This window comes from Calypte anna, chromosome 14 (genome assembly GCF_003957555.1).
Source record: "Calypte anna isolate BGI_N300 chromosome 14, bCalAnn1_v1.p, whole genome shotgun sequence".
Taxonomy (NCBI): Eukaryota; Metazoa; Chordata; class Aves; order Apodiformes; family Trochilidae; genus Calypte; species Calypte anna.
In genome coordinates, this window is record NC_044260.1 from 7788747 (window position 1) to 7814703 (window position 25957).

Sequence of the window (25957 nt, forward strand, 5' to 3'; positions counted from 1 at the left end):
CAGATTGAGATCTGCCCCTGTGGTCTGTGTAGTTGTTTACAGCTGTGCAAATGAATCCACAAGTATAAAGCAGGTTCAAAAGGTTTTTATAAGGAATTAGGGTCAATTATCAAGGTAGGATTTCTGTCAGATAAGTAGTGGAGGAATCTATTGTCATAGGCCAACTGTATTTCAAATCTAACAACAAAGAACTCTCAGATTTTTTTTCCTTCCCTCCCCCTCATCCCCCACATTTTCTTTCATGGTGCACGAATGCACAGAATGGGCTTTTCACTGCTGGCTGAAAAAGCTTTTGATGGTCAGATGTTATTCTAGTCCTTTGAATCATGTTGTTAGAAGACTTAAGCAAAGAGACTGATTTGTCAGAGTGGTGTTTAAACCTTGAGGCTGCACAGCGATCTTCCCTTCTCTGCTTAAGAAGATATTCTGATTTCTATTTTCCTTCCCCTTTTTCTCTTCTGTTCAGATTGTTCTCTGTGGTCACAGACTTCCTTTATTAAATCCTCACCCTGTGCCTGGTTATCAGTTCAACCCTCAAAGTACCACAATCACAGTTGTCTTTGTTTGGTCCTTGTGTTACCTGCACCTGTGAAAAGGGTCTCTGCCCAAAAAGAGGAAAAGCTCAGCTAGGAAATAGAAGTGATGTTCTGGATTGAGTGTGGGAGACTGCATCCCTGTGGGTGTGCTCCATGTATTGTTTTTACAGTATCTGTCCCAAATACCTTGCTGTCAGACAGAACTTCAACAGCTAGTGAAACATCTGCAGTAAAACCTATGAAAAGTTATCAGAATTCCTAACATAAGCTTAACAAGTAAGTCAAAATGTCTGGGCTGACATAGACCCCCAAAACTAATCTTTCAGCTCTGACAAACCTGAACACTTCATATACCCTTCTGTTGCTTCTTAGCACTTTTTTTTTTCAGTGAGGATACAATTAAGCTATAACAGGTGAATGTGTTACAGTCTGACCAATTCATTTATGTTTTAAGTTGGTGGAAATGAGAATGGACAACATAGAAATGATAAAAAAACTTCTCTATTTCATGCACTTCCTACATCATGTCACCTGCAGTAAGAAAGTATATCAGCTGCTCTACAGACAGGCAATATCTTTGCTACTGTCCTGACTGCTTATTGAGGCAGAAAGGACCAGAGCAGTAAAAACCTCCAACACTTTCTCCACTCCCTATCTCTGCTCCTGCTGGATAGTTCGGGAGCTTTGCTTTCTCCTTTGGGTACTTTCTCCCTGTTGCTGCACTTCTGCCCAAGCCCATGACTGCCCTGCTGTGTTTTTACAGTTGGACTCCTGGCTACTGCAGGTCCCTGTGCTGCTCCCAACCCCCTTCTAGTCCACTTTAGGTTCTGGCCTGACAGCCTAACCCACACTATTCTTGCCTCTTCTCCTCCCTATAGGACCATTTCTAATGCTCCCTTGCTATGTCTACCCTGCTGAGAGTAAGAAATTTTTTGGTTATTGTTTCCTTCACTTTCCAGCAAGATCCCTGAGCATAAGGTGATCTGTGTTAGCCTGCTGGTCACTGAGCTCTAATGATCCCTTGTGCTCTGTGCTGTGAGCAAGCTGTCCTCAGGCAGACCAGCCCCTCCTGTGGGGGGGCTGCACAGACAAGAGGGATCAGGATTCCTATAGACATGAATTTATAGCATCATTTAGAATTTACAGGCTTTATGCATAGATCCTGCCAGTGACTCAAACACATGTTCAGCCTGAAACCAAAGGCTGTACTTTGAAAGCTCCTGTTCTGCTAGCAGTGACTTTGTTTTTCAAGGCACTAACACAGTATGTGACTAAGGTGTAGTTGCACCAGCTGCTGTGCTGGTTTCTGTGTTACATGTTTTCTATCTCAGAGCAGGAATAACACTGCCTCAGAGTCCTGCAGTCCACCACAAACATTTCATGACAAAGTACTTTGTCTAGGGCTTCTCAGCATACCAACACAATATTCCAAAAGGTTTGGTCATGGTCATATTTTATCAGCCTGCATTACACAATGCTATGGTAAATATTTCAGAAGAAATTAGAAGTTAATTCTGTGGCACCAACCATCTCCTTGTTCTGGTATGTGATTAAAGAGGTGCTGTCAAAGTGGGTAGGCCAGAAATTAACTTAGCTTGACAAGTGTCTCATGTAGTAGCTCTTTTCAGCTCCTGCTTCCTTGACTTTTAATTCAATGCCAAGCCAAAATACAAAAGCAACTGACATCAGATTTCTTCTTGGTCTTGTTGTCAAACGGACTTTCCCAAAACTGCAAGCTGTCTGATAGTGATGCATCAGAAAACAAGGTTTGCAGGCAGTTGGCCTCTTAATTTTCTTTGACTGCTATATTGACTGCTGCTACTACTCTTCAGCAAGAGATGATGGCACCAGGACGAGCTTTTGCATGCAGCTCGCAGGGCCGGACCCTTTGCAATGACATTCTCTGAGGTATTGACTCCTTGGCTGGTGAGTTACTCCTGTTGCAGATTCTGGCACAGCATGCAGAAGCAGGCTGGGTGACAATGCCATGAGTGACACTAGATGTAGGTGTTTATTTCTGCTTCCTTTAGTTTATCAATGTCCCCACTTCTGGAGGAAAGTGAACAAATACGTCACTGCTGGAAAAAAAGGTGACTCAGCCAAAGGTTCAATAGGAGAAACAACATAACCCAGAAGAAGAAATTGCTCTGCTTATAATAAAAGCTGCTAAAACTCACTAACCTTTTCATACTGTCTCATAAAATACAGTCGTCATAGTCCACAATGGGAAGGGATGAGAAAGGAAAGGTGACTGAAATAGAAAGTATTGAAAGGAAAAAACAGTGTTCACATGGAGAGTACATGACACAGACACCTAAAGCTGACACTCACTGGGGACAGGACATAAAAGCTGAGTGGTATTCATTAGTCCCTCTCATGCTGGCAGTAACTGTGGTGGGAATCATCTGTTACACTGAGCTAAAATTCTCTTCTTACAGTCTCCCTGTAGAGGATTATCTTGCTCTGTGTTGGCATGCTCTAAGTAGCTGACACATACTTGGGAGCAGGCTAAGAAGTCTTAGATGGGAACTAAGAGAACTCAGAGCACCAAATCTAGCACTGTCAGTGCAGACTTTGTTGTCTTGTTTGCAAATACCTAGCTTGGGGCTTCTCATGATAACCTGTCTGAATTTCAGTTGTGTTATAAAGCAAAAATAAAGTGTGGTCATCATACAGACTTGCTGCCAGATATCCCAGGCTCCATCTTCTGCCAGAAACAGGCACTAATACCAACTCAAGTGAAGTCACAGCTGTACTTCCGTCCCCTCTGTACACCGTTGATAATATAGACTTTTGCTTCCTACTATTTTTCATAGTGAATGGCAGTGATTACTACATAACCAGCTAGTGCCATTTCCCCCCAAGTATTAAAGCTCCTTTATTTCCAAGATGACAAGCTTGACAGGTGTCCTGTAATAAAATCATCACTTTGTTAACTGTGCAATTGCTGTGCACAGCTAGGTTGGCATTTTCAGCACCAAGATAATATCGAATGGAATTAAATAGACATGGAGAGATTAAGTTCTCTTCTGAACTTATGGTAAATGTCTTGTGTTGATTGTACTGTGCTTGAAATAAAAAACGTGAAACCCACTAAGCATTAGGTTAAGACAATCATTCTTACAGATTTGTGCCTAAAAAATGGTTTTGCTTCCTGCATCATACTGTGTTGCTTGCTCAGATCTGAGAAGCAAGAAGTGCTTGTTTCTTCCCTCCCTTGTGGATATTGCTGCATGGATGAATTTCTTAATGGGATTGCTGGGACTTTTTTTGTGTGTTGTTTGCTTGATTTTTCTACTTGGGCAAAACACTTGCCAGTGGTGAGAGCTGAATTCCAGTGGATCAACATGTTCTTCCATGTTCCTGTAGCTCTTTCATTGTTCTCTGACTCCTGTTTTGTTTTATCAGGGTATACTGCTTTTCAATTCTTTGGTGCTGAACATGAAGACAAGAATAAAACCAAGCAAGTCTGGGACTGGACAGTTTAGCAGTTCTGCATCTCTTGGTTGCAAAACAGTCATAGTAACAGTTTTCCAATTCCTTTAAAGGTTTGCTATTCATTTGTCATCTACAAATAAATCGGAGTAGGATGATAACCCTTATTTTTAGGGTTACATGGTACTTTCAGTGTTTAAATATAAGCATTTTACACCAAGAATTCCTATCCTAGATGTCTGCCTCTATCTTTTTTGTGTGCTGTGATTTTGAACATTTCATTTGAAATGGTCAAACCACTTTTAGAAGAAATTATATGAAAAATATGTTGCATGCAGCTGCAGGATTTATTTAATTTACTTTTACCATTTTGATTTAAAAAACCTGCTTTCCACTTCACTAGCTTAGTTTATATTGCCTAAACTGCTCTCCCTCTGTTTGCTCAAAATTCAGACACTGGTCTTTTCTTCAAAATGTGATTGGTAAGATGAATATATATTCTATCAACTTTAGTCTAAACCAAGGTCATTTTTATGACAAACTGCTTGGAAGTTATTGAACATCACAATGTTTTTTATTGCTGCTTAAATACCCCCAGATGTTCAAGCAAAATCACAGTGTTTATGTTTGTAGTAGATTTTAAGTGGTTTATAACATCATACATACAATATATGTGTGACCTTTTCTGCTTTCTTCTTTGCTGTTTGGCTGGTGTAATTTCCTTCCATGTAAATTAAAGATTATTAGCATATATTTTTTCTTTTTCATTGCCCTGTTACTAGTACTTTCAAGCTTTCAAGCCTCCCTAGTCCACAGATGGGAATAAGAACCTTTCTAATCTTTTGGGATTAATTCCTAAAATGCTAAATCTAGTTCTAAGTATCAAAAAGTTCTACCCGGAAAGAGTATTTTTGCACACTGAAAGAGAGGTCTTGAGCAACCTGATCGAATTGGGCCTGCTTCAAGTGGACTGCTGGTAGTAGACACATCCAATTTGGAAAAACTGAATAAAACCACGATAAAACTGTCAAAACTTCCAGTAAGAGATGCTGACCTATACTGAGGTCCAGTGGCACTTTTAATATGCAAATAGTTTCTTCCTATCTGGTTGTGAATTCTGCTCTGCAAGACAGTCAGAAGACATTAACAGAGAGGGGGAAAATGAGGTGGCAGAATCGATGTGATTGATGTGAACTGTCACTGAATGTCTCTCCAGTTGTCCCTTCTGTAGCATCATGTTCTGGTTTGATGCCCATCCCTTGAGATCTGTGGAGCATGACTTTACCTGGCTGCATATAAACAGTGTGGAAATCACGTAAAACGTGGTTCTGGAAATAGGGAATTGCAGAGCAGGGGTGGGTGGGAGGGACCTCTGGGGCTCTAGCTTGGCAGCCATCTTGGGACTTGAGGAACACATCGCACCTTCAGGAACACCCGCGTGCCATTTCCTGGCACTGCCTCGTTTTGTGTCCAGGTTTTGCACGTAAAAAGAGAATCAAAACCCTGCCTTGTCTGACTGCAAAAGGTTGCACGGGTTGGCTTACTTTTGGGTATAAATAGGAAAGGTCTATTGGGGGCCTCTGTGAAGGGTGAGCGGGGCTGCCCCACCTCACAGAACTGGTTCCCGCTGGTTCCTGCCAGTTCCCGCCGGTTCCCCGCCGCCTCAGCCAGACCGCTGGAGCCTTTGAGAGAGGGCAGAACCCTGCCCAGGAGTGAGGGGAAAAGTGTGAGAGCCATTCCTGTGAGCAGGAGGAGGAGCAGGAGGTGCTTCAGGTGTGTGAGCAGAGGCTCCTTGGGAGCCTTTGGGTAGACATGGTGGAGCAGGGGAGAGGTGTGAGGAAGGAGAGGCAGAGAGGAGCCGCGGGGCACTGACCAAAGCCGCCATTGCCTGCAGCTGCCACGGCAGGAGGTAGAGATGTTCGGAATGAAGGAGTGAGGTTGAGACCTTTGGAAATGACAGAAAAGGTATTGGTTTGAAGTTTGTCTTTTTGTTACTCGTTTCCTGAATCTATTTTAGTTGGCAGTAGTTGAACTTGATCTTCCTCTTTTTACCTCTAACCACGAGCTTGCTTGTTCTGTTCTCTCCTGCTGTCCTGCTGGGTGGGGGTGAGTCAGGTTGAGGTGATCACTTCACATCGCTGTCTCACTGCAGTTTCAAAGCTGTGTCAAACATTCATCCAAAGTGACCTGAAAATGTCAAGAGCTACAGATCAATCATCACAAGATGTTTTAAATAATTGCACTTTAGACTGGGAAGCAATATTAGTGTGGACTAAGGGGGAATGTGTGAGCAGGGAAATGGATAAAACCAGAAAGAAAACTATTGAGTTTTATACATTGTGCCTTCCACTTACCATGTGTATTACTGTGAAGAAGTGGGAATAAGCTGTGTGATAAAACATTTGTGTGAGTGGCATTCAGCTGTTTTCTAAACCAGCAACTATTTTTTGTCCATGTCTTTGTAAAAATGATAGACAGCACCTTGAGACAGATAAAATAAAAGCTCTACAATGCTGCTTATATCAGGATTATGTCTCCATCTTCAGTGGAGAGTCATTTGCTGAACTGGGCATCACACTACTGTTTTGCTTCTACCAGTGAGTTCACACCAGAAGCTGCTATCAGGGGAAGAGAGGGCATTGCACTTGTCTTCCTTGTTATCCTCCAAACCCCTGACAGCAGCACAGTTACTGTACTGTATTATGATTTTCACTTAGAAATGAGAAACTCTAGTTTTCTATTTTCCTCTTCTGTATTGCTACCATTGCAGTTTTACCTCTTTGTAAATTAGGCAGTTTGCCCTCTTGAAATTGTCTGATTTCTGAGTTATGTGCTTTTTTTTCTTTCTGCACTGCTTTAGGTCACTTTGTGCAGTACATGCCTCTGAGTTCTATTTATGGGGATTTGATTTATTGCCTTATTCTCTCAAATCTAGCCAGTTTTTGCGCAGAACCCCATTTTCCTCATAAATTACAGTAACTTAGTTTTGTAAGTAATTTTTGAAAAAGATCTACCTTGCTTATAATCTTCACTATTTTTTTTCCAAAAGAGAAAACCAATTCAGCCAAACTGATCTTTCTTACACATTTTTTCTTTCTCCTTTGTCTATTTGAAATAATATTAGAAGAGTGCATCATTCTGGTTTCAGGATTTATTGCCTCAAGTTCTAAAATGTATGCTGTACAATAATAGATCCACTCAATTTTTGTACAACAGATGATTGACTGTTTAGATGGGAAAGATTATTGCATCTGGCCAAGAAAAATGGGATTTACCTATTTACAGGAAGGTGTAGAGTGGGCAGGCTAGTACAACATAGGAGTTGTTGGAAACTGAACCCCAGGTTAGCACAGGTTATCTGAAATGGTAGTAGACAATTATGTTTAAGCAACTGAATAACCTGGTTGTATTGTGTCAGTCTTACTCTTTGAACTAAATTACACAGAGATGCAGAGATGCAGACACAGCACAGCAGAAGGGGAAAGTTTATTGAAATAGCTCAAAGCCACATGTAGTGGTGGCTGTTTTGTGAACCTGGTCCCACATGCCATGACTGCTTTTAATTTTCTTCCTAAATCATGAGAACAGTGTGATTTAGTTTTCAGGTTACAGAGGAAACTAACAAAGTCGTATTGAAATCCACAGTACTGTTCTTGTCCATGTACCTGAAGAAAAAAAAAAAATCAAATGTTATACCAGTGTTACATAAGCATATGTATGCAATAGAGTGCTCAGTATTACTACAGATGCCTTGGATTGGACTTGCTCAGGAGAAATGGTGGAAATAGTGTCTTAGAATGTAGTAAATGAAGGATTAAAGGGCAGTAGCATAAATTACATGATACTATAATTATAAATCACACCATGATTTTTGATGGTGAGTTTGTTGTCAGTTTGCAGCTGACAAATGTGAATGCTATGCCAAAAATAAAGCTTGAAGAGGTTCACAAAAAGTATTTGAAGTCTTGAAGACACATCTCATAGTAATAATGTGAAGAATGATGTTTGATCACAAACAATCTGTTTTATTCAGGAGAAAAAAGAAGTTATTTCTAATCTCCAGGAATCCTAGTGGAGATACAGTTTCTGGTGGCAGAAAGTTCTTTAATCAAGGATAAAAGGACAGAAAAGTGGTTAGAATCTGAAGCTAAATGAACTCCCACTAGAAACAAAAGGTACATTTTGCAGTATGGTCAATGGCCAGAACAGTCTGCCTTAGGAAAGAGCAAAGTCTGTGATGACTTAAGGCTGAGTAGTAGATGTAATTCATCAAATGATGGATTACACCTCAGAACTTATGGGACTGAGGCAGAAATATGTTGGGTGGGATTATGTTGTAGCATGAGATACACAGGCAGCCAGCCTACATATTTATAATGGTTCTTCTAACCTCAAATGAGAAAAATAAGGCAACTGTTGTTAAAGCCCGCAACAAAGTTGGTGGTGTAGACACAGGAGGGAGACCACTATGCTGCCCATCAAAGGGCTGTTACATATGCTTGTGCTACTTAAGTCAGAAGAGAGAAAGGGGGAACCGCTCTTTATCTGCTTTTTATGGACAATATGTATAAGGAACTTGGCTTTATGCTTGAGAAACAAGCTATAGATTAAGTGAGGGAACAAGCTGGGAAAATCTGCAGAGATGAGAAGGATCAGTGCAACAGTGATGAGCAGACTGAATTCTGATGTAGGTCTCTGAAATACAGAGTGGGGCAAAGAATGGAGAGGTCAAAAGTTTGGTCAAAAAGTTTTGGTCAAAATTTGGTCAACATTTTAAGTTGTATTTTCATTGCAATTCTGCTCTGTGGTCGTGCCAGACTTTGGGTGGCTTGTCTTCCAGGATATGCTACAGACACTGTGATACAGGATTCTTATTCAGGAGGAAAAGAAACCTTTGGAGGCTTCCTGGCATCAACCTAAAATGTTTAAAAGCAACTTTGTCAGTACTATTTACAGCCTTGTGTAGATATAGCATTTTTTTCATTCATTGAGTGGAAAGAGGCTCCATTCTTGCTAATTCAGTTACTTCTATCGTTCAGGTGTAAGTCACAATCTGGTGGGAAACAAAATGCTGTTCTTTGTATGTTATAGTTCCTTGTCTTTGAGTATAAATGCAATTCTAACAAATAATTTGAATGTATTATGAGAAGGCAGGAGGGAAGGCAAAACCTGCTGCATTGCAGTCTAGAGCCTATTCCCAATTCCTTAATATAATTTACTGACAACGAATTCTCCAAATTATTCATAAAACAGCAGTGGGCCTCATATAACAACATGACAGTGCTGCATGTAATTAGAACTATTTTAAATGGTTTTCCCCCTATAGATCAATTATTCCTGCTATAAACTTTGCTAAAACAATGCATACATTTTTTCCACTCTAAAGTGCAGAGTGGCCATCTGGAGTATTTTGATCCTTAGTCTGGGGATACCTGGTGAATGCTTTGGGTGATTCAGTCTCCAGTGACCTACCCTGGATATTGTTTATTTTTTTCTTAAGGGATAGCAGGTGTACACAGCTTTGCACCTGGAGCCTTGCTGTAATCAAGTTTAATCTAAAGACTGGGCAGAACTATTGTAGATCACATATTGCATCCAAAAGAAAGTCAACAATAACAAACTTCTATTTGCTCATCCCTGTATGATGGGAATTATAATGTCACCAGATCAGCCCATTTCTCTGAAATGACCAAATGGAAAGTGTACCTTTCTCGTATGTTCTTAGAACAGTCTCTCTGCTATCACTTCAATTGCAATACTTTGGGTTTTACTTTAAATCTTAGTTTTGTGACAGTTTTCCAAGCTAATGGAACCCAGTGCCACGAGAGGGTAGTCACGTGCAGCCAAATTTATCTGAAGTAACTGATAAGTATCAATTGCCTTTCTTTATTAAGTCTGTATTAAGCTACTTGATAAAGCCATCAGATCACAGAACTTGATTCTTTCTGAAAACCGTAGCTCTCTTGATAAATACTACCAGAATCCCAGAGTCAGGCAGTGCTGATGGAGGCTGAGGGAAGGTAAGACAGGGAAGAGGAGCTGCTACTTCTATTACAAAGTTTGAGTGTAAATGCCAAAAAACAACAGCAGATTAAAACCCCTCTGGAATTCCCGATATTTAAAAGCTCAATTCAAAACTCACTGAAGTTGAGGAGGATCTTTCCATTAACTTCAGAGGGGTTTATATCAAGCTGTGAATGCTTAATGAATGACTGTTATGTTCCATTTACATGATTATCCCTTTTCTTCTCCCTTTTCAGACTGTTCAAGTTTGCTTTGCCCACAGCACTCTTTTCCATGTCATTTGCCTTTCCCTGTGGTTTCTATGCCAGTAGCTGAACTATAACTGGGACGTAGATTAGCTATAGAATTGTATTTTATGACTGTATCTTGAACATTCAAGTTTACAGTTCACAAAGTCAGCATATGTGCCTTTAAGTCAGATAAGGCCATATAGACTTGGAGATCAGTCCTGTACAAAAGAAATTATAAGTTAAAAGTTTGGAACATTGATAATCTTTATGTCCTGTTCAGTGTTTACTTTTTCAGTCCCTGTCTTGTGAAGTCTTTGCAAACATTAGCTACTCAATCACATTATCTTTTAAGATATGGAGAGTAAGACTAACGTATAAGATAGAAGGAGCATATCTAATTGAAAGCACAGTAAATGCTGAGAGTCAAATTTGCAGGTGAGCTTAAACCAGTTGTGTACCATTAACATCTGGTGGCTGTTGATTTATCTTCCCTGGTAACCAGGTCCAGGCAGTCTCTGAAATAGTAAGGACAATTTATAAGAAGTTATGAGACTGCCAGGGGAAAGGTCCTTCATTACTTTTATTTTACAATTTGTACACAGATATGCTGTGCAATTCTACATTTAAAATAACACCTGCACCACTTAAGACTCGATTTCCATCACTGAAATACTTGAAAGAGTAAGCCACATGATTAAAAATCTACTAATCCAGTTTCTGATACAGCTTTCTCATAAATTAATCGTATTTGATGAAAGGAGAAAAAAACCCACCAACTTTCAATAGCAGTGCAAGTGTTTGCAGTTCATTAAGCCCTTAGAGTAATGCCCAGAGAAATCCCAATTGTTTCCTTGGGATCTCAACAGGTGCTTCTGAAACTCATTTGGAACCCTATAAGGTTCCTGGGGACTTATAGTTTAGTACAAACAGACATTTATGGGAGTCTGATTCTGTCCTGCACCTCAGTTCAGCACTCCATCCTTCTAGCCATGGCATTTAAACACATACTTTAATAGTCTATTGCTTGTGCATATGTTTAAGTGCTTTGATAAAATGGTGCAGGTGGGAGGAGAACAGGTGGAAAAGGGGAAGGAGATAAAGAGAAATATGATTGTGTGTAGACTGAGGCAATGAAAAGCAGGCAGCACTGTATAAGGAAGATTTGGTAATTGGAAAACATCTTGCAAAAACTCCAAAGTGGGAGAGGCTTTAATAGGGCAATTTTTTTCCAGAGTGGTGAAATCTTTATGAGAGGGGCAAGGAGCTACCCTGAAGTAATTTCTCTTGAGTGATAGTGTACAATGGAAGAAGATCTTATTTTCTCTCAAGCTGAGATGTCTAATTTTAGGACTGGCAAGAATTTTATGAGAACTTTTCTGAATGTCTTTTTCAACAGAAGCTCTTTCAAGATATTGAAAGGGAGAATGTGCTACAGTAAATGCTAACTAAGAACTATCCAACAGTTTCCCATGCTGATGAGGAAATCCAGCTGACTTCTATAAATAAGTCTTTTTCTTTCTAGATAACTGCCAGCATCAGGGCTTTGGAACTATGTGTAGTAACCATCGCAGCAGGAATCCAACTGGCCTTTGAAAAAGGATTTAAAGCCATAATTTCATCTGACTTTTGGTGTTGCATGGGTGTTGGAAGGTGAAGAGGCAAGGTGAGCCTTACCATCCTGTGCTAATGGATGGTACAGTGGCTGGCATAGTAGATGAACAGAACCAGGGCTCCAGTTTTGGGTCTTTGTGCAACCACTTCCAATCCAGGCAGATCCTGTCCTGCAGGCTGTGCAATGTGGCCTTTTAAAGGATGTTCTCAGAGTGGGAACTACTCAAGGGCTAAACCAAAAGTTGATCAGTAGTAGCAGTAATACAAATAGGAATTCTGGTGCTCTTTGCATTAAATAAGGCAAATACTGGTGCTACCTGGTAGGCAAAACTTCTGTTTAGAGATACAAACCAAATTCTTTCAGCATAACCTTGCTAACGGAGCACTGTGATACTTCCCTGGCCTTTCCCATCAGCTCCAAGGTACCTTAAATGATTCATATCTCTGTTACTCAGATTCCTTATTTATAAAGTAAAATTAAACCAGTAGAGGTTCTGATGCTTCAGTAAGACTGACAATATTCTTTGTACTTGTGTTACTGAGGAGAAGGGGATAAAACTCTGTCAAGTATTGGAGGGAGGGTGACAACAGTGTCTGGCTTTCAGAACATTTGGTTTCCATGGACAGTGAAGATCAGCATCTTAGAAAGCTTTCAGCTGCCTGTGTCCATAAATCTCTGATGAGTAAATTTCAAAAGCACTCCTTTTTTATGGTTATTATTATTCCTTATTTATTCCCTTATTTTAAATGCATGTAAACTCCTGTTGTAAACTGCTGATTTGCAGTTGTGATTAAATGCTTTCTGGAGAAATCTGATGAGTTTATAGCACACACAGACACATAGGTCTGTCTTGTGGTAGCTAGGAGGTGATAGAAGAGCTCAGTGACAAGTAAGTCTCTGCCATTTCACCTGCAATAATGGATGAGATTCTTTTCACACAGTGTAATTCCCAGAGACATAATTTATTACACAGAGTCTCTAGGACAAAAACCATGGCCATAAAGAGAAAGGAAATTTAATTTTGCTTTCAGGTTGACTTCAGTTTTGGCAAGTTTCTTTTTAATTTCTTTTAACTGCTTCCTTTGGAACCCAAGACTTCCCTCTTTGGGACTGTAGTGAGACACTTATACCATATCAGCATCGTGTTTCTGCAGTTTAATATAGCCAGGCTAAAAAATCTCTGGCAGGCCAGAATCTTCTGGGCTCAATTAGTGTGAAGTGTAGAACTCAAAAGCTTAGAAGGATACTCAAATGGGAAGTCCCACATGACCATTATATACTCTAACAGTTCTGGTTCTTCAGCATCAATCACAGATATTCTCTTTTTTTTCCCCCCCTTCGATTTTCTAGAGGACAGAAGCAGTCCTCTGGGCTGAGTGTAGCACTGCTCATTCTAAAACCTGAGCTCATCCTCTTTCTGTACAACGCACATTACACACTGGTGCAGTTAGTGACCTGCTCTGACATTAATAAAACATCCAGTGCTGTAGAGGTTGTCCTTGCCTGTCTGAAGGACAGTAGGAGAGAGACAGGACAGTAAAAAGAGCTTTGTTTAGTGTGCCTTCTTCAGACCTCTTGTGATGGGCCACAGTTCCAGAGATCTTTAAGACCTGAACAGGAGCTACAGTGCTGCAACACAATGTGGAGACACAGAGGTGTGGTAGGCATGATTCCTTCACTTAGCTGCTGCTGTGCATGCTCTGCACTCACAGGTAACAAATCACTTAGGGTAAGGAAAAGACAGAATTGTGGCTCCCTTTCTTCTCTGCATTCACCTAGAGAATTTAGTGGGCCTTTGAAAGGCATTTTGCTCCAATGCTTTAGAGGTGATATTAGAAATGACATTTCAGTGGGCATGCAGAGGGATTGTATTGCTACTCAGGCTAGGGCTAAGGGACAACCATGAGATAAGTCAGCCAGAAATTTTATTCTTAATTGCTGCATTGGGATATTCACAGCAGCTTTTTTCTCAGCTATTTTTTTCTCTCTATATCTCACTACAACATAAACTGTGAACCATATACTGTAGAATGGGAGGAAAATACTTAAGAATGGTGGTCACAATGCACATAGACAAGGGACAGTGGAATCCATCTTTAAAAACAGTTTTTCTTTCTCTAAATTCTGGGAATATTCAAGATAAATTTCTTCTGCTAAGTTTTGTGGAAATTTTTGTTTACTTTGCATTTCTTCCTCAAAAGGAACTGGGTAAGTACTGTACCATTCACTACCAATGCATTCCTGCATAGGGATTCATGATCAGTGTACTGTTGTATATGGCCTCTGTCCAGCAAAGCACTTAAGCACATGCTTAATTTTAATTTTGAATTAAATGGGGCAGTGAATCACATGCTCCAGCCTCAAATGAGGTTAAAATTAAAATAAACCATGTGTCTCTGCTTTTCTGGATGATAGCTGTGTACAGTGTTTCCACGTGTCAGCATTTTCATTGCTGAGAAATATTAATTCTTCTCACCTTTTAGACTCTACTTTTTCATTGTTCTTTAATAATTTCCTTTTCCTCCTCATTAGATGGATCTTATTTCTGTGCAAACCTATGATATCAATTCGGTACAAATAAACTGCTATCAAGATATTATCCTGAGGCAATTACCCAGTAGAACTTTTTCTCTTTTCTCTTTTTTGAGATCCCTTTACCTTATTCCCCATCATAGATAGATAAGAATTAAAAGGCAATTTGAAACAGCTATTTCTGCCTCTTCTAATCAAAGAATTTTAATATGATTATGTTTTTTCTATATTGAAATACTCTAGAGACTGGAAGGATTTGTGGGGATTTGCAGTTGTCTGATGAGAAATGAAAAATCAGAAATGAATAACAACCAGTTCTACACTCAACTTCTTGAAAGATGGAGATAAGGTGATCCCATTCCTAGATCTCACATTATAAATCATTCAGCTGAAGAATCTAAAAATTATCTCCCTTTTATTAATGTCCTACAAAATCTTTGATATCAATCAGATAAATGGGACAATGTGAAGAAAGAAATGGAGACAACAAATATAAGTGGAGGGCCAGACCCTAGTTGTTTGGTTTGGTTTTGCTTTAAAATATTACTGTATGCAGAAAGGGCTCTATTTTAATTTTCTTGTAATTACCCTGGAGTTACAGACCTGTACATATCTGAGGGACTGAATGCACATGAATTGTGGCAGTATTTAGAAAGGAGAAAGGCAAAAAAGTTGTTAGAAAAAAAAGTCACCTTTATAGCTGACATTCTTCAGCTGTTGGTTTCCATTTCTTCCTACTTTTGACTGCATGTTATAAACCAGATCTTTTTTTCTTTTAATAGGTGAATTTCCTTGTGTGGTTTGATCCCAGCTCTCAGTGGGCCCTTGTTACCAGTTCTTTTTCAATAGATAAGGGGAGTGTGAAAAAAAACAAACCATGATTGTACATCTTGCTAAATAATGTTTTTTAGAGCTTTTTATATTCCTTTTTAATATCCTTCATGGTGGAATTTTCCTTTAAACATAGGAAGGATATATTGATTCCTCAGGTCAGTTCACAGAAATATTGGTTTTCCATTTTTGTTGACTTCAGTATCTTCTTGTGTATGTCTCAACCCTGGTGTGTGCCAAAACTTTGCACCACAGTGGAGACCACACAAAAGAGGTTTGGTATAAAAAAATTTCTGGTTTGTTGGTTTTAGTCCACTTCTATTTGTTCTTATTATGCATGAAAAGAATAAGGAGATGGTTTCTCTTACCTATTCCTCATCTTAATTGCAGTGTATTGATTGCTTTGCACTTACCTAGAAAGATCAATATTCCATTAGGTAGGAGAGGAATAGCACTATAGCAGAAAACAGTCTGGTTGTTGCCAAAATTAAAAGCTCAGTGTTGAAAGACAAAAGTTTTTTTTCAAAAGTGGAATGGAAATCTTCTGGCTAACCAAGCAAATGATGGTATATTCCTACAGAGCTGCTGGCAGGGTGTAGCTGCTATTGTCAAGAGAAATTGTTTTGCTCATCTTCACCAAATTTTCAGTAAGTCAAGAAAGTACCTGATGGTTGTGCTAAAGAAAGCAATTTATCAAGATGGTAGCTAGCAACAGCACAATAGCAGAAACATCCAATGAAGTTCTGTACAATGGTACACACTGCATGGAGAGCCTCAGAGATATTGTCACACATAATGCTCCTTTTGTCTTGAAGCTCTTCTTTACAGTGAGGCCTCTTGTGTAAGTAAAGTCAATGCAATTAGGTCTTCTCAGTTGCTATTTTCCAGAGTGCTGAAAAGTGTGTGTGATTTTCTTGTTTCAGTTTCTTAATTGCATTTTCATAATGAATAGGAACCTGTATTATCATATAATGAGACATTGTAATTATGATTGGTATAGATATAATTAAAAATCTTTATATCATAATAAAAGCAGGTTTTCTACAATGAAGACATTTTTAAAGATTAACAAGGGAGTTATTTGTGTTTGCAGGTTTGGTGTCAAATGGTTTACTAGCTAATGGAAGTTATGAGCATACTGATTCCCAGTGCTTTGTGGATTTAGAAAAAAAATTAAGCTTGGCATTATTGGAAATTTTCATTATTTTTTTTCAAGCTTCAATAGAGATCAGATTTTTCTCTGTACAGTCACTACACAACAGACATGAGAAGCTCTTAAGAAATGATGTTATTGAGACTTGGTTTCTGTGATGTCCAGATAAAGGGGCACCAGCAAATTTCAGGACAGGACACATTGTATTTCTTAAGGAGTATCACTGGTGATAAGTTCAACTCTTGATGCACAAATAGTTATTACACTTGTTTAAATGCTTGAATTGGTCCCTGGGAGGGCTGAATTCATGTAGGTCTCTTACATAAGGTGCATATTTTAATCTCAGGGCACAGTGGCATCTTTGGTATAACCCCACAATTCTTCCAGATTACTATTTTCAAGAACATGTGTCTGCAAAAATGTGTGGAATTTACTTAGGAGCTCATTTTACAATTAATTTTTTTTTCCTATATGAGAATAAATTCCTTTAGAAATAATACTGATATTTGATTTAATGTATTAAAAAAAACAACCCTCAAACATTTTGGAGGCAAAGTCCCATTATGCAGACATAGATCTTCCCTTTTTTGTATGTGGGGAATGTTCTAGATAAAGAGGCACCTTGTTTAGTGTCTTGTAGTCTCCATTATGTATGGTAGAAAACATATAATGTGGGCTCAGTTTTGATTTTATTTTTCACTTATCTCCTCAAACAGTATCAATAGGGATTATGCAGCTAAATATCTACTCAATGCCACAAAACTGTTGTGTTTGAGGGGAAAATGGGAAAGCAAAAAATTGTTATTCATTGACATAACATTTGAAATGGCCATAAGGCAATAGTGGACGATGTAGCAAAGGCTGGAGAGCAGTGATTAAAAGTGAATGCAGTGATGTTAAGCAGAATTGGTACTTTCAGTGGTATTAAATAGTTTGGGCTGAAGGTGAATACAATTTTTTTTCCAAAATAACTTTTTAAAAAAGTATTTCTAGAAAAAGGCCCAGAGCTTTTAGTGGGGAAAAGGAGTTATGGTTTGTCCTTTCCAATAAGGTATGTTAAATTTAGAGATAAAATGAACAAGAATTATGAATTTAGAGGAGGAATTTATCATGCTTTCATAAATTCTCCTCTTTGGTCCCATTACTGTTAAAACTTTAAACTTGTCAGGCACAAAGTAGTTTGGAGCAGTAGGTAACTGTGTGGGAGGACCCTGGCCAGCCCTGAGACAATACTGAGTATGTGAGGAGGATGGGATTAGTACTTCATGCAGGCTTCATGGAAGCAGTGAATTCATTATTTGGTGCTATCAGATAGGGAATAGATACAACCTCGATTCTTTTCCAGTAAACAAATAAACAATAGCAAATAACAGGGGGCAGTGGTAGAGCATGAGCTTAGATAATGTACTAGACCTGCTCTGAGGGGAGGACAGAAGGGCAGAACCAGGTTTCAGCAGTGTGATGAAGGAAATGCAGACATCACTCAAACTGCTGTCCTTTCTGCAGAAGACAGGCAGGAGCACAGGGGCAGAGCATTTCAAACAGCCCTGATGGACTGAAGCTGCTCCAATCTGATGGCAGGAGTTTGCAAAGCTATGAGGTGGGATTTTCCTCAGCAGCTAACTTCTCTTGACAAACCATTTGGTCTTGCTGCAGTAGGGATTTTGCAGAGGTGGTGATCCAAGGGGTGGGATTAGCATGTCTGCTGTCAGCATGGACATAGCATAGCAGCAGATGTCTTCCAAACAGGCCAGGCAGTGTTTGCACCAGAATGGCAATTGTCAGTGACAGAATTTTCTCTATGTCCTGTGGTCTTTTGGCAAAAAAAGGTGGTTTTTTTTTGCCAGGTTCATAATTATGAACCCTCCAAATTTTTTTTTTTCAAAGCTACTGGGCTTTGACTTCAAAGCTCATTAACTTCAGAGCTTTGTTACTCTTGCCTTGTAGTAAAGGGGAAAAGAAACAACTGTTAAAGAGCTAAAAGAAATGGATGATTTTCATTCATTGATGAATTAAAAAAAAATTTAGGAATCTTGCTTCTTTTTAAGTCAAAGCATAAAGCACATACCTTTCTCTTGCTTCTCTTATCCAATGATTTTGCTAAAGGTGAAAAAAGAGACATTGTACCCACTTATTCAAGCACCAGCTGATAGTTTACAAACCCTCCTATTTAGCTTTCTTTTTCCCTTCCCCTCCTAGACTGGAGGATTCCTGCTCTGATGTGAAAAGTAGGATCATATTAATTGTTCAGTTCAGCGACTCCAAGCTTATGCTTTCACCATGGAGAGCAGAGATTGGCTTCTTCATTCTTTCAGTTTCTCTCCTGGCTGTTCTGTGTACAGATGAGAAGCTTCAGCCCTCTCATTTTGGGTCTCATCTTGTCTTCTCAGTGTAGTATTTCCTGTTTTGTGGGTTAATGTCTTCTGGTCATGAAAGTAAGCAAAGAATGGTCTCAGTTTTTAGTAACATTGAAGCCAGTAGCATCTTCTGACATAATCCATGTTTACATTATCAACAAATACCATAGAATCATTCACAGTCTCCTGGACACAATCATGATGCAGAGTGCACTGCCTGTGGGAATCTTCTAGGCCTTTTGCCTCTAATTAATCACAGAAAATATATGTTAAATTATTGATAGAAATAAGTTATTCCCTTCAAAGACACAAATAATTTATAAGGCTTTTAATGGCCTAATTTCACTTAACATCTCCTAAATACCTCCTTCTGAGACCTTTTATCTGTTCCAATGTTCTAACTTGCACTGGTCTTTTTTGTCCCCTGGAGCTGTGATTGCATGAGAGAAAGTGCATCCTCATATTTTCTACACAGTGTGATCTGAAAGAAAAATAAAAAATGAAATCATGGAGATAGATTTTTTTAATGGCCTTTGTACAGACCTTTGTAGGCCTGTAGAGGCCTTTGTAGGTATTCAAAGTGGCAGCTCAGCATTTGAAATTAGGTGGTGTCAGTACAAATAGGAGTACACAGAGATGAATTACACCCTCTGCTGTGTTTTTGAGCTGGCTGAAGGTGGGGCAGTGCTGGCCAGAGGCAAATCACCCAGCTTCTTGTGGTACTGTGCCAGAGCTGCCTTGCTCACCCAGGCACAGGATCTCCCTTCAGTAAGTTCAAGGAAAAAAAGATGCATGTAACTGGTTGCTTTGGTCTAAATCTGTTTCTTGAAGCTCACATTCCAGTTAACCTGACGGGAAATGAAGATAAGACACAGTGTAGTGAGGCCAAAAACCTGTGAGTGTGTGACAGTAAGGAAAGTGGTGAAACCTGGAAAGCAAATGGAAGGACTGATCCCATGTTTGGTGAATGTGACACTGCCACAGGAAGGAAACAGGGATGTGTGTGATTCGAGTGCTTATCTACAAAGATTTAATCCACAGGCTTAAAAATGGAAAATTACCTGAAAAAGTAATCGTAGGAAGTCTTTTTCCCTCAACAGGTAATATTTATGTGTAAAAATCACACAACTAAAATCCAGATATAGCAAAATATTTCCAGAAAGGTATATAATTAAGAGTGTTCTAATTCCACAAAAGGGCATTGTTCAGTCTACATGATCATTAATTTTTCTCAGTGCTCCACTGCTTAGTAAAAACCAAACAGTTAGGAAAGGACTGCCAGTCAGTGGAGAAAATCAGCAAAGTCCAATTAAAATTATTCCAATGGGCTATAAATAGATAGGAACTGATTCTCTTGCATTATTTGAAAGCCAGAAGTTTTCCCCATTAGTAAAGTGACCAGAACACTGATCCTTTACTGCTGATGAGCAATGGTTTGGATTCCACTGGAGCAAAATTAATCCTGAAAGAAACCTCCTGAAACTTGGCCTGTAAGCACTGAAAATTTATTGTGTTCATACCTTGCCAAGGCATAAGGTTTTCTTCTGTTCTGTGTGAAACTCATCACCAAAAATCCACCCACACAGATAGAAATTGTGCACCTATCTAGGACAAAAGCTGTCCTTAGTTTTATAAACCTTTAGTCTCAAAAATAGGTTTCCCAAGGCTGATGACTACCAGGGTTTCCTTAGCATTTGGAAAGGGTGGCATTTTACATTATTTATTCTTTCTTTGTTGAAGAAATAAAATGGTATTTTGATTTAAATATAAAATCAAATTATTAGGAGATGTAACCTACATCACCATAAACTGAATGGTATCTCTCACAAAAGCTGTGAGATTGCTAATGTTTATGGGTTAAAATAATTGTAAATATACATGCTGTAAAAAGGTAAGTTTTAATATTATGACCCAACCTTCTTAAAGGATTGAGAACGCAATCTGTGTACAGTTAATTAGCTTTGCAGATAAGATGATAGGAGTTTTTCCCTGTTTTCTGGAGTAACTTTCAGCAGAGAGGAGAAAAGTTATGGGACCTTTTTATTCTTCCCAGATGAAATTTATCTTGTGTTGGTGGAGAGCATTTGGACCAAATAGTAAAAACCCAAACAAATAAACAACTCCCCTGCCCCCAAACCAAACAACAACAAAAACTCAAACCAAAAAATTGAAATTCCTGTAGGACACCCTAGTGGTTCCACAACTGTTCCTTGAGAGGTGAACAAAACACAGACTACTGCCATGGGAAAACCACTGTTTTTCAACAGTGTTGTTTTACTGTCTTGTGTGAAACACATTTTTTTCTCAATGATTTCTGAAACAGAAAACATTAGATTTTTATTTTCATTTTAGCCAGCTGACACATCAGTTTGTTAAACTGCAATCTCATTCATCTTGTTGATTCTACTCCTGAATTTTCTTTACTCTTTTTCTCAATAGCAGAAGTTAGGTTACGCCAATCCATGTGCATAATAACTCCTTTCTCTCCTGTAAGAGAAGACTGAAAGGCTCAACACAGAACAATGGAGAAATGATGAGGATAAAATGGCAATTTGTTTTCATAGTGGAAATATAACCAGTGCAATTTGTCAGACTCCTCTACCCTTTGCTAGATAAGCATTGATAAAGATTCATCCTTACAAATCCTTAGATTAGTTCTTTGTCTTCCAGAATTCTTTGCTAATAAATATATTTTTCATGCTGTTCATAGCACTGCAGTTTTTTCTCTCTTGTAACCACCCTTTAAACAACTCTACATCTTTTGACACTTCTTTTATTTCTAGATCTATTCTTAGATATCCCTAATTTTCATGAAAGTTGGTTGTAATACTTCTGAGCTAAATACGTGGAACTCCGTTCATACTTAAACAAAAAATAATTGTTTATATCATCCCAGGTGGTTACTTCCACTAACTTCCTTATTGCAGAACCTGGGAGTAGAATGAATTCAAACTTGAAAAAACTTACTGAATAAATAAACACAGTCACAGCCCTCTGGGGGGCTTCAAGACTAAAGTTCTAAAGACTAAATTACATGTGCTACCTGTAAGATGTGTCCACACACAATTTATTGTGAAAGTTGGACTGTTCCACCAATGGACTTAAACATTCCATATACACGAATGTGAACTTTAAACAAGTTTTCCAAGTCTCTAAGTGCTGCAGAGCTGAGTAAACAAAGAATAATAGTTACACTCAGCAACTTTTTGAAGATGCTTCTATTCTTCTCAAATCTCAATGACATGCCTCTTTTTTAGACGAAATAATTTCTGCAACTTTTATTGTATAGCCTATTCCTGGCTGCAGAATGGAAACATTGACCTTGACTCAAGTAATCCATAAAGAGAGAAAGAATCAATTTTAAAAATAAAGTGCTTGTGAAGGAGATAAGTTTGCTCTAACACTTTGAACTCTGTGGGCATGCAAATCATTACTGAAATATCTTCTAACTCTGCTAGCACCTCTGCCTAGCTGATATTTTCACGTTGACCTAGACCTGAAAAACCCCAGTCATGTTTCTTGTTATTTTCTATTAAAAGTTGGTTTAATATGGCAATACAGTGAAAAGTCATTAGATCTGCAGGAAAACTAAACTTTTCTTGGTTGATAAAAAGGCACGTGTCAGTCTTAACTTCTTTTCCATGAATTTTCATCTTCTTTTAACTGTACTTTTGACATTGCACTTTAAAACCATTAATTTGAAAGAGAAAACTTTTAAAATATGAATTTAAAGTCCAGCTGTTTCTTTTTACTTCTAAACTTTACCTTGGAAAATCTCTTCTGCAATGAAGCCATGTGGCTGAAAGTATTAACCAAGGAAGTGAAAATAATTATTTGGTTGCAATGGGGTATTAGTCAGTAAATGTTGCCGTAAGACACTTGACACTTTCACAGAGTTAAAATGTATCTGTTTGTGGGCGAATGATGATAACAACCCCATGTTCTAGTGGTGCATTCAAGAGCTGCTGATACAGTGCTCTGAACTATATGGAGTATGTGAAAATGCCTTTTCAGATTCCTCAGAGACTCAGATTTAGTGTAATTACTAAACTGCTACTGTTGCTGATTATCTTTTTCGTGTTTGTTTTTTGGTGGGTTTTTTGTTTTTGTTTTTTTTCTTGTTTGTGTGGGGTTTTTTTGGTGTTTTTTTCCCCCCCTCTTCTCTACTTCTCCCCAACAGATTATTGCAAGCTACATTTATATTAGCTGTATAAATCTCCCTGTGCTCCCAGGAGCTGCATTTAATGGTTGCATTATATTTATATGAGATAAGATTTGGGCACATAGAGGTCAGTGGCTTGACCCTCTAAAGTAACTTAATTGAGGTTTAAATTTGCACCAGAACATGAAGAGAGACTGTAGGACTTGATAATAACAATGCCACAAATGACTCACGTCCCTTTGGCATAAGAACCTACTCCAATTCCTACTTAAGAAAAATCCTCCTTGGAATATTGCCATTGTTCAAACCGAATCTCTGTGCTCTTGATTATTTCTGTAGCAAGTGGTGCAGATGACTTCAGAAGATCACTTGTGACAGAAAAGGGTACCTGAGGATTGTATTCTGGCCCTCAGAGATTGCCTGCAATAGTTTGTATCCAGATGGGGTATTTTGTAGAGGTTTACCACTCTTTCAGGCAGATGTATTTTTTATTAATTTTTTATTAATTTCCAAGGTAAAAGGAAAAGGCAGTGTGTAGCAAATGTTGTCCTGATGGTTTATGGTGGCTCTTGGTTTGGAGTTTTCAATAGAAGAGAAATAGGAAACTGTCATTTCTTAGGTTGTCTCCCTCTAAGGACTATTTCTGTCCGAGTTATTAATTCTGCTTCTAAAAATAGGGCATAGAAAGGCAAAAATACATTTGAAATGGTTAAAATGAATGCCCTATGCAATAGGAGCATACAGTCAGCTGAAGCAGCCTTCTCAACACCCCCAGTGCCTCCTCCATCGAATCCTTTGCTCTTGTTACACAGTAATGTGAGTGGGTGTTTGGAAACATAGGGAGGACTTCAAGTGCTGGCAGTCAGCCTGGCAACAGTTATTTATGTATTCTCTGTAACGGTGTCTACACACAAGTGCTGGGTACCTGACAGGTTTGACTTCCTTGCTATGGATGTTTTAGAATGAGATGCAGTTGGGCCTTTATTCCAGGATCCATCTTAGCAAGATTTGCAACTGGTAAGTGATGTTAATGCAAATGAGTCACTTCATTACCTCAGTTGTAGTGGTGCAGGATGCACTTCCCATTTATGACAACTATGTGCAAAGATTGTTGCCATCATGAAGAGCTCTCAGCTCAATAACTGAGCCATAACTAGGCTGTGATAGTAGAGAGGAGCACCAAACACCTGTGTGTGCACTATATTGTGCCACATCTTCTACATTTAGCTGTGCCCCAGAACCCTTCTTAACTCTCTTACCTCAATCTGTTTTGTGATTAACCTAGCAACAGCCCATCTGTATGTGAATAATCACAATCACTGGAAAGGATGAAAGCCACTGTGCTGGTGTCAAACTGATGGCAAACTGATGGAGTCGTTGCAGAATTGTAATAATTTCAGATATTTCCAAAGAGTTTAAAGTAGCTTCAAAAAGGAAAGCAAGTGCCTTATCATCCTGGGAAATTAAAGCACACTCAGCCTTCAATCAGGCATTCCTTATCAAAGCTAGTGACACATTTATGTGATCGTAACACCAAATTACTTTCTGTTCTCTGTGTAGTAGATGCACCATAATTTTAGGATGGAATGAATAAGGGAGGCTGGTATTGGTATGTTTATAGTTCAGATGTGGGAAACTGTACAATTCCCTCATTGTCAGAAAAAACCAAACTCAAACCAAACCCAGGAATACTAAATTGCAATTTTAGTACTGAAGGTATAAGTCTAAGATCCTGTCATCAGAGTTGGGCAAACATAGCTGTCCAGTTTCTTGGCTATCTTGGGGCACATCAATTTCCATTTCAGATGTTATGTGCCTGTTTTCTGCTGATTTTGCCATTCTACTCAAAGAATGGTAAAGCTTTTTTGAAGCCAGCTGATAAATGTCCAAAATCTGCCAATAGTTAAACTGGTACAAATCATATTTGATCAGATACACTCCAGATCTATAGAAAATGAAAGCAGAATTTGGCTCATTGTATATCACAAATTCAGCACAGGATCACACATGCAGATCTCTTGAGTGAGATCTGAGCTGTGCAGAATGACCATGCTAACAAAATTCAGATTGAATTAAAACCACTACCAAAACTAGCAATCTTGATTTGTTTCCTTTGTTGTATCTATTTCACAAGAATATTTCACATTTTCAGAGTAGATGGAGGAGTTGAGGCTACATCTCTTCTCTCTTGTCCATTTCTGCATCAGATGACTAGAAGAAACCACTGATAATAGCAACCTACATCTGTAAATCTCCAGAGTGCCTTGCAAAGGGAGCAAGTGTCTCATGTGGAGAGCTCTGAACTTCTGAATATATGGTAGTAATTAAATTACTGCTAATTGAGTTTAGTAATACAACAGCTCAAATACTAACCAGCTAAAATAGGAAATAAGAAAAAAAGGAAATAGTTTTTCTATAATTTTTAGTGGTTTTCCACTAAATTGCCTAACCTGCACTGGGAATTGCTTTCTGTCACTTCTGCCATCTTGTTTGAATTTGTTACTCTTGGATTTCTTTTCCTTGGGAGCAATTCTATTTGCTGTTTGCTTACAGGATTGGAAATAAAGAACTTTCACTGCCTCTCATAAAAAAATTTACCTCAGAGAAAACAATAACGCCACTGAGGTTATGGTACAGTTACAATTCTTTGTAACTGTAAAGTTATGTTTTATGGTAAATATATGCTTTTTACTGACTCTTATTTTCAGTTCCTCTCTTGCAGCCCTTGACATTCTCTGAACTGATAAAGCAGTTATATTAGCAGTGAGAAATATCACAGAATAGAGACAAATAAACATTCAGTAATGGTCACAGTCTCTCTTTAAAAATAATTTAAAAATAGCAACAAAGATGGATATATCCTTCCAAGTCTTGAAACTCCAAGTTTTTTACAAGCAAGCAACTGAACTTAGTTTGTGTGGGCACATTTTAATGATGACATCTGGGAAGGTAATCTTAACTCTAACTTATTATGAAAATCTACCATAGGTTTTAACTGTACTGGCCTCCTCTGTTTTCTACAAGTCTATATCTTGATTTATATGCATTATTATCAATTGGCCTATTTTTGTAATTTATTAAGTAT